This window comes from Acipenser ruthenus, chromosome 28 (assembly GCF_902713425.1).
Source record: "Acipenser ruthenus chromosome 28, fAciRut3.2 maternal haplotype, whole genome shotgun sequence".
In the NCBI taxonomy this organism is placed as follows: Eukaryota; Metazoa; Chordata; class Actinopteri; order Acipenseriformes; family Acipenseridae; genus Acipenser; species Acipenser ruthenus.
This window is the reverse complement of record NC_081216.1, coordinates 949899-965802: the sequence shown is the minus strand read 5'-3', so window position 1 is coordinate 965802 and position 15904 is coordinate 949899. Positions and strand designations below refer to the sequence as shown.

General features: G+C 38.4%; 1 protein-coding gene across 2 annotated transcripts in view; it reads right to left on the bottom strand.

Annotated features, from left to right (window-relative positions):
- Nucleotides 1-14665, bottom strand: part of stat5a (signal transducer and activator of transcription 5a) — a 40220-nt gene extending 25555 nt beyond the window's left edge. For both annotated transcript variants that reach the window (XM_034057885.3, XM_034057884.3), the window contains exon 1: nucleotides 14451-14665. The gene's annotated coding sequence lies outside the window, so the exon portion shown is untranslated. The remainder of the gene's footprint in view (nucleotides 1-14450) is intronic.
- Nucleotides 14666-15904: the final 1239 nt, after the last annotated feature.

The following is a 15904-nucleotide window of genomic DNA, read 5'->3' as shown; positions in this document are numbered from 1 at the left end:
CACCCTATAGAATTGACTCATTTTGCTTCATAAAGTCGATTAAAACCTGCTGAATAATGTTATGTTAGCATACTGAATTACATAACGCTTTGTAGTATTCCATATACTGAATGAAAAAAAAAAAAACTCACAAAAATGAAAAAATTATGGCTTCCGGTAGACTTTTGCGATATCATTTTGTAGTTTCTTTGATTACATGATGTTAAATAAAAGATCTAAATTATGTTAAGTAAACTTTTCCTAAAATTCTAGGCTTTTGGACACTTTTGTACAACTGAAGATAGCTAATGAACCCAGATAAATGCATATTGATCTATTATGTACTTTCTTAAAAAAATTAAAACAAAAAAAAACACAGACTACAAGCTGCACGGGTGCTGAATTTGTGTAATTTGATACATTCAATTTAGACTTAACTTTTGCGGCTAACAAAATTAGAGTAAGTTATCCCAACAATATAGTTAAACAGAGAATTAAAATAACAGGTAGGTGCCATTTAAAAATGTTCCAAAAAATTACAAAAAGTAGTCTGTCCTCAAATGAGGGCAACGGCACTTAATGGGTTAACACAGCCCAAAAAAAACCTGTTTGAACCACGCAGAACGACTGCAAACAACATTAAAAAAATAAAGGGGTCAGTAAACATGTAACTGAATATGCAATTTCACGCCCCTTTTAAACATGAAGAAATTTAGATAGAATCTTGAACCAGCCTGCATCAGCTACACCTGGTACAGTAAGGCTGGCAGAAATCACCAAGCTAGTTAAAAGAAAAAGTTCAGGTTAGCATGCTAGAACAGTACACATTAACCTTACTTGAATCTTAATCTGGACCAAGTGCACGACTCCCTGGTTTACACTGTCATTCCAAGAGATTAAAGCAAAAGCCATTTAGTCCAGGAGTCCACTGAGTCCAGTCGATGGTCTGTTCATATTACAAGACCTACTGCATCCACAAAGCAAGAATATAAAATGGCACAGACCTATTCCCAAAGGATTATTTTAAGGAACGGTTTTGCCAAGGACTTTTAAAACGTACACAAAAAATATTTCAACTGCTTGAGAAAATGTTTCATTCTCAGACTCAAAGCCAAGAGAATGTTCATAAACAGTTTTTAAAAAAAAATCCTTAAAAACCATTTCTCCAATGCATCATTTAAAATCCCTAAAAAAGCACATCACGGAAGAGATCGTAAAATGGGATGGTGTGAATTATTATAATGAATTTCGAATGGGAAAAAAATACAAAAATCACTGTACCATAGCATACTGCACATGAAGAGGGGGTTTTTATGTGAATGTATTGTAAATAGTGTGTGTTTATTGTAATTATTGTAAATGATTAATGAAGTACCTGCCGCTCTTGGGAGAGCATACCTGCGGGCAGGTGTGTTCCAGCAGGGCATCAGGTATAAAAAGGTCCACTTTATTCACCTCAGGGCTCCTGCAAAGCCAAAGCCAACGGGCTGAACACCGTCCACGCTACCCAGACACGGAGACCTGGCTGTGTAATCCTGATCACCGTGAGAGTCGTTTTCACGGCACCTTTATTTTGATCGTTTTTTTTGTACTGTGTTTATTTTGAATTTTATACGCTGTCCGCATGTCCTCAGTGAGCTACCATTGTTGGTAGGGTCATGTGAGCCGCTCTAACTGTGTGTGTGTGTGTAAATAAACCTGCGTGCCTGTGGGGCGTGTCAACTTGAACCTCCGTCTCGATCTCCTGCCTGTCACTCAGCAGCGAATGCACGCACCCACAATCAAGCAGCCTATTACATACACACATGCACGCACACACCCTGCATCAGTCAGGGCAGGACAAGGTTTATTACTGTACTACAGTATTCATGTTACAGTGTAATGCGATGTAAAAACCCAACATGCTAGCTAGGGTCCCCAACTGACATCGACCCATCAACCATGACAGAAAGGCACAGGCATTTAGACACTGCAATGTGTCCTTAAGAGTTCAGAGAATGTCATTTGCAGCACACAGCCTAATATTGCACAGAGCTTGTGCAGTACCTGCGCCACATCAGGAGGGTCGATGACAGTGGCTCACAAAGTGTTTTCTGATCGACTGCAGGGAGAAATCTGAATGGAGTCGTTATAGTGACCCTGCCTCCCCGAGAATTCTCAGAAGACTATAATAGAATTGAAGAGGTTGTTGGGTCCATCAATGCTCATCACTAAACGAACGGTTAGCCCCAGGACAGACACAAATATTTTTTTTTGGATTGATCCCAATTGTTTTGTAGCTGTTGCATCCTTAACCTGGTTAGCTGTCGCACATGGGTAATAAAATTACTGTTTCAAATCGGCTTTTCCTGATCACATCCTACTACCTTGTGCCGTGCTAAGGATTTTTACAAATTGAATTGATGCATTTCAAAACGTAAAAAAATAACCAACTGAAATATTATCCGCCGTGTTCCACTTGTGCAGCTGTCTCCGAGTGCTGCTTTTGCTGTGCAAACCCATGATCCCATTCGCGCACGCCTGTTCACAGCCATGGCAATGCATCAATCTGTAGCCACCTTCATACAGTTTTCAGTACAATGCTTAGAATTCATTCTAAAACAAACAATCTTCCATGAAACAATTGGGGTCTATCTTAAAAAAAAAAATCTAAAAGCAGACCTATTCAACCCCCCGGACCTGTACTGTATACAGATCTAGGAAAGAGAACAGCACTCCAAACTGCAGGAACTAGAAACTCACAGAGCAGTAAACCTTGTGCATGCCCTTACACTGTACATATGTTCATCCTAGAGTTACTTTATTGTATTTCGTACCCTCTGTTATCGTATTGTACTGCAGTTTTGTTTTTTTTAATAGCATTGTCTTTTTAAATACAGTCGGACCTAAAGTAGATTCAAGACAACCTGAGCCATGACATCTCTTATCTGCATATTATTATTATTATTATTATTATTATTATTATTATTATTATTATACAATCAGTAATGATATAGCCTCGTTTTTAGGGTCCCCAAAATATACAACACTGAATTTAGTCATGTTTTACACTGCAGTCTTGCACAATGAGCCCTGCTTTATTATACAAGTATTCTGTTCAGGGCTTAATCTCTAGTTTTACTGGATTTCAGGAGACAAACACTGGGAATTCATTCATCATCAAAGAGATGCACTTAAGACTTCCATAGTCCACCCGTAGACTCTTCTTTAAAATAACCACTGGGAGTACAGACCTCCTGTTTTCAAAACAATATCCTTTTCCAAATGTATTCCAAGTATTGATTAGATTGTAGATGCTTTATAAATAAATCCAGTGTTTACAGCAATATTATAGTACAACGTTCTCCGTTTATTTATCGTATTCAATATCACAGGTTTTTTTTTTTTTTTTTTAATACTCTTGTTCTATGAGAATTCTTGAAGCTCCCAGCAATTTCAAAGCAGAAATGGAATTTCATTATTCATCATTTTTAAGACAAATAGTGGCGTCCCATTTGTCAAAGCCCTAGTGGTCTGCTGCTTGGGGTGGAGACCTTTCCAAAGGAACTTTTGTTTGGCTCTTGTCCATAATGATGAAGTTTGAAAAAGTAACCAAGTTCATGTGTTTATTCTATTGTGTGTTTTGTGTCATTATGAAAATGCAATCTTCTCTGAGTCTGCCATTGAAAAGGCACAATGCCCAGTTTGTGGCATTCAATACTGTATTGATTGAACATCTCCCCCTAGTTTTTTCAGAGCAATAATAATCAAACTTATCTTACACGACTCTTAAGACTGGAGCAGCTGCAAAAACTGATGATACAGTACTACTGCACTTTGCAGTCTGAGCAAGTGCTGAAAGAATTTAACCCTAATTCAGCCCCGTTTCCTGTGACCCACAAACATTTTGGCTGTACAGCCCGCTCACAACACCACCCCCCTAACTTCCATCAAAGAGCGCGGATTTCAAATGATTAATGAGGACATGCACCAGTGATGGTAAAAGCCGTCAATGAGTATACATTAGTATTGGAAACAGACCATTTTTCTTGTAGGGGGTGGGGGGGAACACTACTGCGCTGAAGCATCCAGATATAGAATACTCACATTATGTACTGATTTCATGTCACTGCCTTCAAACTATAATCCATTATTGAATTACGTTTTTATGTAAAAATGCTAACTGTAGCTTTTGAATTTGTTGGTGCTCAGGTGTAAAAAGAATATCATCACTTTATTTTTAATAGACCACTCTACCTTAAAATCTGTACTAAGAACATTCCTATTTAGCCTTCCACAGTCAGAAAGGTATTCGACAGTATTACATGCAGTGTTAATGATTAAGAACATTTTATGACCTTGGTAAAATGGGCAGAAATCAGGTACGACCCAGAGTGCGCTTTTTAAAAATATTATCTAGTCCTGGAACGAACATGTGGGGTTTTTTTTCTGTTTGAATTTCAAAATGTAAACAAATATTCGATGTATTATTTCGTTTTGAATTCGCTGGCAAACAAAACACGGGGTATTCTACTAAGGACACACAGAGTAGCCACATATCCCTAATTGAAACTGTACTTAACCCATACGGGATTACAGTTGCATTGCAATGCATGCATGTTAGCTGCTATTATCAGAGATTAGAATCAGGCTCTTTTGCTGCGTTTAATTTTGTTGCAAGAAATCCCACCAGAGGATTTGCAGCTTGTGGAATAACATGCTGTAGTTTCCCCTGAATTATTATTTATTTCTTAGCATACGCCCTTATCCAGGGCGACTTACAATTGTTACAAGATATCACATTATTTTTTACATACAATTACCCATTTATACAGTTGGGTTTTTACTGGAGCAATCTAGGTAAAGTACCTTGCTCAAGGGTACAGCAGCAGTGTCCTCCACCTGGGATTGAACCCACGACCCTCCGGTCAAGAGCCCAGAGCCCGAACCACTACTCCACACTGCTGCAGTGATACTTTAGGTAAGGATGTTTTAGATGGGTGCTAAATTGGGGCAATGCCACAAAACTTACAGAAGCTACTGCAGGTCAAAACACAGTATTAAGGCAAACCCATGTTTCAACACCCACACTTCAATGACTAGTTGTTTCTTTTAGCATGTCAGTTGTGATTTGTAAAGAGCTCTGTTAATGTCTGCATATCTATAAGCACAGGGATCCCTCTGCATAGCAGCTTGGTGTTTCCAGGAGCTTAACTCACCCTTTGGTAGTACAGACTCACATTTAAGCACAAAGAACAAAGGGTTTCCTCTAACTGCGACAGACTTGGGTCCCACTATATACATTTCATACAATTGCCTCGTATTGTGTTATGGAAAATGCAGCCATTTCTATAGCGCTTTTCATACATCAAAAGTTTAAAATAAATACATTTCCTAACTATTTAAAAAAAAAAAAAATGGATCATCTTGGGCAGCAGTGTGGAGTAGTGGTTAGGACTCTGGACTCTTGACCGGAGGGTCGTGGGTTCAATCCCAGGTGGGGACACTGCTGCTGTACCATTGAGCAAGGTACTTTACCTAGATTGCTCCAGTAAAAACCCAACTGTATAAATGGGTAATTGTATGTAAAAATAATATGATATCTTGTAACAATTGTAAGTCGCCCTGGATAAGGGCGTCTGCTAAGAAATAAATAATAATCATCAAAATAACAATACATCGAGGATGGTGGGGGATGATATCCTAATTCCAATTTATGATTTAATATCTAGGCTGTGGGTAGGGGAGGGTGGGGTTAAGAATAAATGCTGAAAACATACCTGTGGTCTATTTTAATATCCCATCCTGGACAGGAATTGGAGTTCTCTGGAATACCAATAGGTCTGTTCAAACCAAAAATACATCCTTTCCACACCCACACACATTTTGCGAGAGTCAATGAAACCCCTGACCTCATTACACAGTTCTGTGCCAACCCACCTCTAAACCTCCAACACACACCCTCTGCGTTGTAGACAAACCATCTGGCCTCAGTGGTTAAGCAAGGACTGCAGAACTCTCTGTGGGTCTGCTGGATGCATACAGCTGCTGTATGTATAAAAGGAAACCTGCACCCTAAATTCATTCATGAATTAATTAATTTATTTATTTATTAAAATCTCTCAAACTGGGGGAGGGATATATATACACTCTTCCATTTCAAAGTTAAAATGCTTTGTGAATTTTTCATATTGAAATAAAAAATAAAAATAAATTCTATTGGATTGCAATGTTTTTGGATATCTCAGGAGTAGCCAATAGAAAAGACAACCACCTGTTCTGAACAGGAAGAGGAGGGCTTGACCTACTGCAAAGAGGAAATAGCTGCACTTACTGCACAGCACTCACTAAAAAGCTAGAAATACATACTGTGATTAAAAAAAACAGTATCTTAAAAAATAAATGCATGTTGTATAAATGCACTGAGCCAGCAATCAATAAAGTGGTAGGGTAGTATTATTCAGTGCATATTTAGTACAGGCTAAATCAGCTGCAGAACTGAAAGGTAAAAGTACTGTATTTTACTGTTTTTTTTTTTGTTTTTTTTTTCATAAAACACAAAAGCTAAATCAACCATACCCTCCCTTTCTCTTGATCGATCCAAATCAAATCTGGTTATAGTTGCAAATGTCTCCGTTTATTTTAAGTAGGGAGGGCACTCTGACTGATGGTATAACAATGACATGTAAAAATCTATAAAGGTCAGTGTCATTCAAGATTCTCAGACGCTGTGGGAAAAAGCCACTTTTGCTGTCTGACATCATTCCCTATAAAGAATGTGCATTTAAATGCACCAGGTGAGTCTGACTAATGAAGCATAGTGCCACGTTGAAGGTATGCAAGATTCAGTTGCACTCACATTAGAAAATAAAACAGCGCAAAAGGTCTAAAAAAAAAAAATAAATAATAATAATAATAATAATAATAAGGCTCACTTGCAAAGAGATTCTTGAAATCGTTGGCAAGATAAAAACAGGAAAACAAAAGCACATCCAGCACACAGTGTTGAGCCGTACTAACCTTGAAAACAGGGTGGGAAAAAATATCTGGAGGGTTTATGTTATCTTCAGGAATCCACTCAAGTATTTTAGATGACTGCAAAGACCCTGAAGAAGAATTCCCTGGCAGGGAACGACAAATACCACGTCCTGGTTCTGCAGATGCAATCTGCTCATGTTCCAAGGTAATCGTCATGTCCTGACTTGACCTGAGCTGTGAGTGAAGTGGGGGAGGGTCGGGTCTAGTCTACTGAACTGAGCACCGAGGCAAAACTACAATTCCCTTCTTCAAGCAAATTTGCATTATTTTCTTTAATGCAACGGGCAAGACATGTACTGCAAAGGTTAGCTATAGAAGAGAAGTGGAACATCGGACCGTCACATAACCACCCTGATCAATTAACCGCCTCGCTAAATAAATACATATTAAAAGTAGGCTACGAGAGTACTGGCATTGGCAGCAAATGCAGCTTTCATGATTGAAACAGAAAGAAAGCGTTCTAGCAAATCAGCCTTTCGGTGCGTTCCCCTTTAAGAGAGGCGGGCTGTGTGCGTGTGTCAGTCAGCTGCGTGTAGCAGTGACGTTTCAATACACCAGTCGAGAAAGCTTTTTTTTTTTGTGCAATGTGTTTATATGATGGAGTGCACACTTGCAGATATTGGCAGTGTTGTTGTAGCTTTTAAATGCACATAAACACAATGCTTACTGGCCGTTTGTTTAAAATAGCAATATTCAAACCGAGCTGCTTATCGGCTGTGGGCAATATCAAAGAAAGAGCGCAAAGTACCGTGACAGAGATATTAAGAAAGCAGAACCAGGGAGGCAGAGATTTCTAGAGTTAAGAAAGAAGCCATTAGTTGCAGGTTACTGTACATTTACCGTTTGTTTTGTATTTTTTTTTAAAGCTTTGTGTGGAGATGGCTTATAGCAAACCGCATAGCAACACTGTGTATTTGTAGCCTAATTAATATCTTTACGTTTGCTTACTTTTAAAACAAAAACATTTCCCCATGTTTAAAGCAGTTTGCATGTTGTTTTTGTTCACTAACTTATTTATGGATGTGTAAATGCTTTTTCTATAGATGTTCGCAAATCCGACTTTTTCACATATCCGCCTATAGCCAAGTCCACAGGGGGTCGGATATGCAACGTTATACTGTACTGTACTGCCATGGTACTAGAACCACACTCACGTATTTAGTAATTACAACGGTTTTAAGTTTAACCCTTTAAAGACATTGTTCTTTACTTAAAACAATCCCACCGCTGCTCCAGTGAGGCCAGTTGTATTGCAAGCTTACAGCAGCTACAAACTAGAACATCCCAATAGAACTCAACTGTCCGTCTGCTTGAGAAGGGGCCAGGGCTGAGTGACATACTGCAGATCAGTGGTTTTCAACCTTTTCACCCCAAGAACCAGTGTTTCCAGCAGTACCAGTACCAGCAACCCTGTGCAATCTTAAATACAGACCTACCCCGTTACAACCGGTTTTATCACTGAAAACGTGATGGCATCGTCTAATTACTGGACAAGAAGAGTTCACAATCAACAACACAGTCAGAGTGGCTGTTGTGGTTCTCCATCAGTCTTGGGCTAATTTACATTTTAAAAGGAAATATAAAATGAACAGCCCCCAGAAAAGTTCCCTAGACTTGGATGAACATGTAATGTAAACACCTTTTTCAAGTGGATCCATTTTGTTTTGTTTTTCATTTGCGCAGTCATTGTTATCCCTGCTTGATGAACCCTGAGGATTTTCAAAATGCGGCTTGATTCTTGATTGCTGTCCCAGCTGCTACGGGCTGAGTGACCTCATTGCACAAAACAAGTCACAGATGAGGAACACACAAGCTCCCCAGACTCTGCTTACAGTATGCTGTGGGTTTAGTTTTCTCCGTGTTAAGATCAACAGTCCTTGCAATTACAACCTGGTCTACTACTGCATCATAACCTCCTGAGTGCCTGCAAAATGCTGAAACCGGAAGGTAATGGAATGAATTATTGAATTGGAGGTTGGTCCCAACTAAACTCGTAAGCAGTTTACCCTTGCTGGTTTAAAGGACGTTCACATAGATCCTCCAGCCCAAGGTGTACCTCTAACTCCTTGTGATAAAAAACAGTACTGAAACTCTGTTTACCAGCCCCCCTCCGCCACAGTATCCCCATCTATAAACATGTTGTCAGACAGCACAGGGATACAGAGCAGCAGCACACAGTGAACTTTCAGAGGTCACACAACCTGGCATAAGAAAAATGTCATGTTAGATTTAGAAATTTCACACTTTTTAATTTTTTTGTCAGTTTTTTTTTTCTTAAGGGTATGGAAAAACTACAAAGCGTTACATAATTCAGTATGTTGCCAGAACATTATCCAGCAGGTTTAATTCGAGTTTATGAAGCAAAATGTCTTAATTCTACAGCGTGAGGCAAAACTCTTAGCTACTGTTCAATTATTTTTAATGACTGTCTGAAGCAAAGAGCTTCCAAGCTTCACTGAAACATTGTCGTTAAGAGTGAGCTGTTATCTAGGAAGAGGTGGGTAGGGACTTCCTGTGTAATATTTCCCTCTAAAAATAAAACTGAAAGTGTAAAAGCAGAAAAAACTAACACTCCTTTAAATTCCCTCTGAATTAACTTTGTATTTCAAGCCTTCAAAATTGCATCTGAATTATTATTATTTTTTTTTTTTGATCAATTCTTTAAAAAAAATTGCATATATCCCAGGGTGTCAGCAAACATCATCCTCCTTATAGCACAACATCTGCATGTCTGGTTCAGTTTGCAAATTCACTTGCGACAGCCCTTTTAATATTTAAGCCTTTACCCTGTGAATAAAGAGCACCACATCCCTTTAAGAAGCTATATATACCATAACGCTCACAGCAGGAAAGTTAAATTGGCTCCACCCTTCTGGGGGTCATATATTTCTGGGTCTGGATAGCCTTCAGTCAGTCAGTCAGTCAGTCAGATGTGATGCTCTGCTTTTTACACTGCACAAAAATATCATTTCCCTCAAACGAAGTTTTGCCCAATTTTAAAAGCACAGTATATTTGATTCAACTGAATGCACATGTCTCAAGCATGCTTGAAGATGCCTGAATATAAGCTTTAGACGTTAATGAAAATACTGTTTGAAGTGTCACATTGTTTCATGGGTTGTCATCAGCACTGGCATTGATAGACAGGAACACGTTCAGGGTAAGCAAGGTCAAGACAAAGCGACAAGCTGCCACAGGGAACTTCCAATCAGAAGAGGAAGTACTGTAGTAGAATCATAGTGTCATTTTTTGACCACAGCTCCCCACAGACAAAAGAAAAATCTAGTTCTGCAAAGACTACAGGGCGTATGCCCTTTCTGTGCTGTCTATCAAGAGTTATTGCCCTAATTTTATTGCTGGTCAGAAGAAAAAAAAACATCACAGTACTTGATAATTCAATCCATCAGAGCACAACAAAGCCCCTTTCACACTGGCACTCCTCCCATGGGTTAACCCGGGTCCCAGCGACCCGCCTCAGGATGTGGGTCGACGCGCTTTGACCCGGGTTGAGCGAGACAAAATGCATGACGACGAAATAACAAACAGCCACACCTGCGCGAAGGTTTCACTTCTGCAAGGAACGTTTTTGTTTGTTCTGTTTAGCCATATTTTTGTTGATGGAGACACAGCGTGAGCCAGATTGCAGCAGGGATGAAGAAACGTTTGCTCTAATAAAGATTGGGGCCGACCGTTCAATCCAGAGAAGCTTGGATGGAAGCGTCTGTAACAAGCTGCTTCCGGGGCTTTGATCCGCGCGTCGTGCACTTGCGTCTGTCACCCAGGTCAACCCTGCTTTATCAAAAGCAGTGTGAAATCATGTACCCTACCCGCATGACACTGGATTCTGATCCAGGTAGAGCATGCCAGTATGAAAGGGGCTTAACATGCTCAAGACCTCATAACACTGGGTACTGGCTGCGGCAGACTAGCACAGAGAAATGAGCATTGGTAGAAAAAGAATTCTACAGCTGCTACTGAATATTTTGTCTCATGATTTTAGTCTCATGATGCCAAAGTACTTCTCTGTCTGTCTGCGTGAAATGTATTTTTATTACTAGCCGGGGGGGAAAAAAACACAGCTGTACATCACACTTCACACTGTTACACAGTTAGTGAGTGCATTAGATTCTAAGTGGGGAGGGAAAAAGATAACATGATTTCAAACATTTTCAATTCTCCAAATACTAATAATGAAGGCACAACTCTAAAGATGATTCCACCTGTGTCCTGTGAAGAATAACTTCAATATAGTTATAACATAAATCGCAGATGCATTCCCATAGGGGCTGATGTAAACCATTTAGTGTCAAATACCACAAAGAAGAAAAAAAAATTGTGGATTTGGGTAATGAGATATGTTGGATTTGGAGAGGGAGAGACCAACGCAACAGCAACGCAGTCTCGAATCGAAACCGTACAGTACATTAAATACGAGGAAATTACATATCGGGAAATAAGGAGACTAGTATGTAACAACTGCATCTCAGTAAGTTTGCCGTTTTTACTAATTCAGACACTCGTGCAACAGGACTGTGGCCACCGGTGAAGTCTACTGAAGGCAAGAGGTAAAAAATAAAAAAATGAATAAAAAAAACAGATAGTAGCCTATATCAAGAGAATTTTATATGGAAGTTAACCCTTAAAACACCAACACACTTTATTTCCTCCAAAATTCCCGAAAATTCTACTTGACCAATAAGTAGACATAGTGAGCAGCACTTTCATTGAACATCATGCAGTTCATACAAGCGTTAATCTGTGCTCATTACACGCTATTTAAAAACCAACTGCACTATGCACCGTAATACAATTTCTAACTGGATTACAAACCCGTCTTGCGATAGTTTTGTGTGTCGAAAGAACTAATTTTTCCTTTATTATTTCCGGATCACCATAGTGGGATTCTGTGCTTGCTGCAGTGCAGTACAGATTTTCAGGATCAGTTACGGGGGGGGTGTTAAGGGTTGAGGGGGGGTCACTCACCCTGCTTATCGGGTCTTTTAAGCCTGCAGCAGTGAAGAAAGGAATACAGATTTGTTCTCCAAAGGCCAGGGGTTACAAAAACATGTACACATTCTGTAAATCTGTTTATAGACACATGCCCCATCGAGATTGTCCATCATAGATTTTGGTTGTCCACTTTCCCCCACCCTTTAAAAAAAATACATCTTTCAAATGTCCACAGAAAAAAAGAATTAAATACAATAGTTTCTGTGTCTTTATACAAAAAAAAATACATTATTATTATTATTATTATTATTATTTTAATCCTTTTTTGCTGTACTGAGCTGATGTTTAAAAAGCTTGTTTTTAGCCTAATACTGCCAACTTCCAAAACACAAGTTACAGCCTGCAAAAAACAGAACCCCTATACAGCCTAGCAGGACCATGCCAGCTTCCAACCGGACAGACAGGATATGAGATCCTGCTCATGTCTGACACATGCGGGGTGGCACAACATGCATGACTGAGGACAGGAGAACATGCCCACTAATGTTGTTGAAGCTGACACCCTGGGATCCTTCAAGAAGCTGCTTGATGAGATTCTGGGATCAATCAGCTACTAACAACCAAACGAGCAAGATGGGCCGAATGGCCTCCTCTCGTTTGGAAACGTTCTTAGGTTCTTATGCACTGTGCACGCATCGGATGACTCAAGATTGCCCGGGTTCATATGACACAAGACACCAGCTTACGGGTTCGAAGCCTCGTGAAAATGACAAGTGGCCCACGTTGTGCAATTCGCTTGCAGGGATGGAAATAAATAAACATTCACTGACGGGGGAACATATCCCCAATGATTGGCAATTCAATCTATTACAGCCAGACTCCCCAGCTCAGCTGCAATTACCTGCTGGATAACAGACTGTAGAAACGTGTAGAAAGTGAAAGCTGAGTAAGGGGTGTTGATTTAACTGTATTGTATAACCTGAGACATTTCACACCATGTCAGCATTGCCTCATCGACTCCGCCTGTGCCCTTCCTGGGTCGGATCACAGGCACATCAGGTTCAGTCTTGGCATGTATTCACTATGATTTTCCTATGCTTACCATGCCCAGTTCCTATCTACTGCAGGAACCTGAATGGGTTGAAATTGTTTTTTTTTGTTTTATTTTTTTAAGTGTTAAAACCAAAAATCCTCCCAAAAAATACAATTCCTCCCATTAAAACAACAAAAATAATCATTAAGACAAAAAAAAGTTTTAATTAAAGTATTGGCCAGCGTATTGTTTATTTTATTAGCAGTGAATTAATGACACAAAGACTTAAGACTAGAATAAACAGCTGTGCTGAAGATAAGGCGTGTCATTACAGAGCCAGGTTTTATTTATATTAGTCTTCCTTTAGGAAGCTTGAATAGGAAATGTATTATATACAATAATAATAATAATAATAAATTATATATATATATATATATATATATATATATATACACACACACACACACACACACATATATATATATATATATATATATATATATATATATATATATATATATATATATATAAATAAACAAGTTTCAATGTTAATATCCTGGCATTGCGTGTCAATAAATAAAATCTGTTTTAAAAACAAATAAAATAATATTTAATTTTTTTTTTAAAAAAGTAAAAACAAAGTTCAAGTTCGTAAATTAAATGTGACAGTTCAGGCACACAACCAGTAATAACTGCTCTTACTACCGATCCAAGTTTACAAAACTAACGTTCAAACCTAACCCTCGGGTTGCAAATACTTAGCTGAAAAACGAAGACCATACAGAACAGCTGAAATGCTTGAATTCTGACCGTTACTCTGTTTTCAATGTGTTGTTTCTCTGGCGTAGCGTTATTATATGTGACTGTACTTAGTTAAATAAACAAACAAGCACATTCAAACCTGTCCGTCTTGCAATATATAAATATATATTATATATATATATATATATATATATATATATATATATATATATATATATATATATAATCAAATTAAACACTACTGACAACCTACGAATATCTATGCAGAAACATTAGTCGCCTCTTGCTTCATTCATTTGACAGTCTGGGGCTCAGGACTGTCGCTGTAGTAAAGTATACTGCTGATGACTTCCTTGCACGTACACTTCAAAAAAAAAAAAAAAACTGCTATAAAATACTTATGCATTTACAAAAAAACAAGCTTAGTCATTGACCGTGACCAAATATTTACTGCATCATACCTATTTTGGTACACTTTCAAAAAAAGTATTCGAAGTTTAAACCAATAACAAATGTCAACACCACCCTTTATTTTATTTATTTATTTTTTTTGCACATGACTACTAACTATAACTGAAGCCTATATATTACTAATCAGGAATCTGACGGTCTGTTTACCATCTCCAATTCTGAACGTCTTTTTGCAATCCCAGCAAGGAGGAGCAACAGCAATAAAAACTCAAAACGACGTAATTAACCAGCCACTTACTTCGTCTAAACGTGGAAGCGGTTCTTCTTTCAATATAAAATTCTAGCAAATCTAAGCCCAGCGTGATCAAACAAGCCGATCTCCCCTTTCCCCGTCTCTCTCTCTCTCTATCTCTCTATCTTTCTCTCTAGTCTCACGCTCTCTCTCTCCTCAGAGTTGTTACGCAGTTGTCTTGCTCGCTCGTCCTCTCTCGGTAATTCCCGCCCACTTCCGGACCGATCTCTTCATCCTGAAGCCCGTACCGAGCGTGACGTCACTGCGCGGTATTAACTCACGCTGGTTTCGTCCAGAGCGATGCACTGTTGTGTACGGAGTGGTCCGGCACTGTATTTTTTTTTCAATGCATTAAGTAAGAATAAACAGCTCGTGCTTAACGCAGTAAAAAAAAAAAATGTATTAGGAATCCATATAACTATATAAAACTTTTTTTTTTTTTTTTTTTTTTTTTTTTAACGAAGTATACAGATGTTTCGGACAGTTCCTTCGGTCTGCACTTATAAATGCACCGGCCGAAACGTTTGTCTAATTCATTTCTTAAAGTTTACCAGTACATCAATAAATAAATAAATAAATAAATAAATAAATAAATAATCGAACTTCATTTCATCACATGATCAATTAATGGATTCAAACACCTCCCTTGAGAAAGATATGTACAACATATCGAAACGTTGGGCAGCTGGCTCTTTGAGCTAATATATATATATATAGATATATATATATATATATATATATATATATATATATATATATATATATATATCTATATATATATATAGATATATATAGATATAGATATATATATATATATATAGATATATATAGATATATATATATATATATATATATATATATATCGCTAATACTGTAGTAATCCGCATAGCCAAATGTTAATGGGCCGGTTCTTATCAGTTTCGTTATACCTTGCTTTCATTTCCAAACACCATTATTATTGACGCTGCTTTGCAAGCAGTCTGTAGGCTCGGCACCCCTCCTGGTGGAAACACTGGGTCGATTTTCAAGGTCTAACAGTCAGAGAGTTCTTAACTTCAACCAAACCCCAACCCCAGCGTCAAACCAGACGACAACGACAAGCACAGCAATCGTCTTTGACTAGCTTTCTGATAGGGTCTGTCTTCAAAAAAACGCGACCGCATAATACATATGCGTAAGACCAGGCACTCTGAACACATGCTTGTTTTGAATCTAGCACAGTTGTTTCCTAATGTAACAAAAAGCCTTTTTAAATATCAGCAGAAATGCCGAGTATTGCGCACAGATGGCGACATTACCCTGAGCCATTGCCATACACTCTACAAGACGAAGATTAGAAGCTAAGAAATAACATGAAACAGCTTTCTCACATAGACCTGTGCTGCACCCAGAGAACATCTACTTTGGTTATCCTGTTGCTTCAATTCCTCCTACCAGTAACTATTCATAGCTACACACAC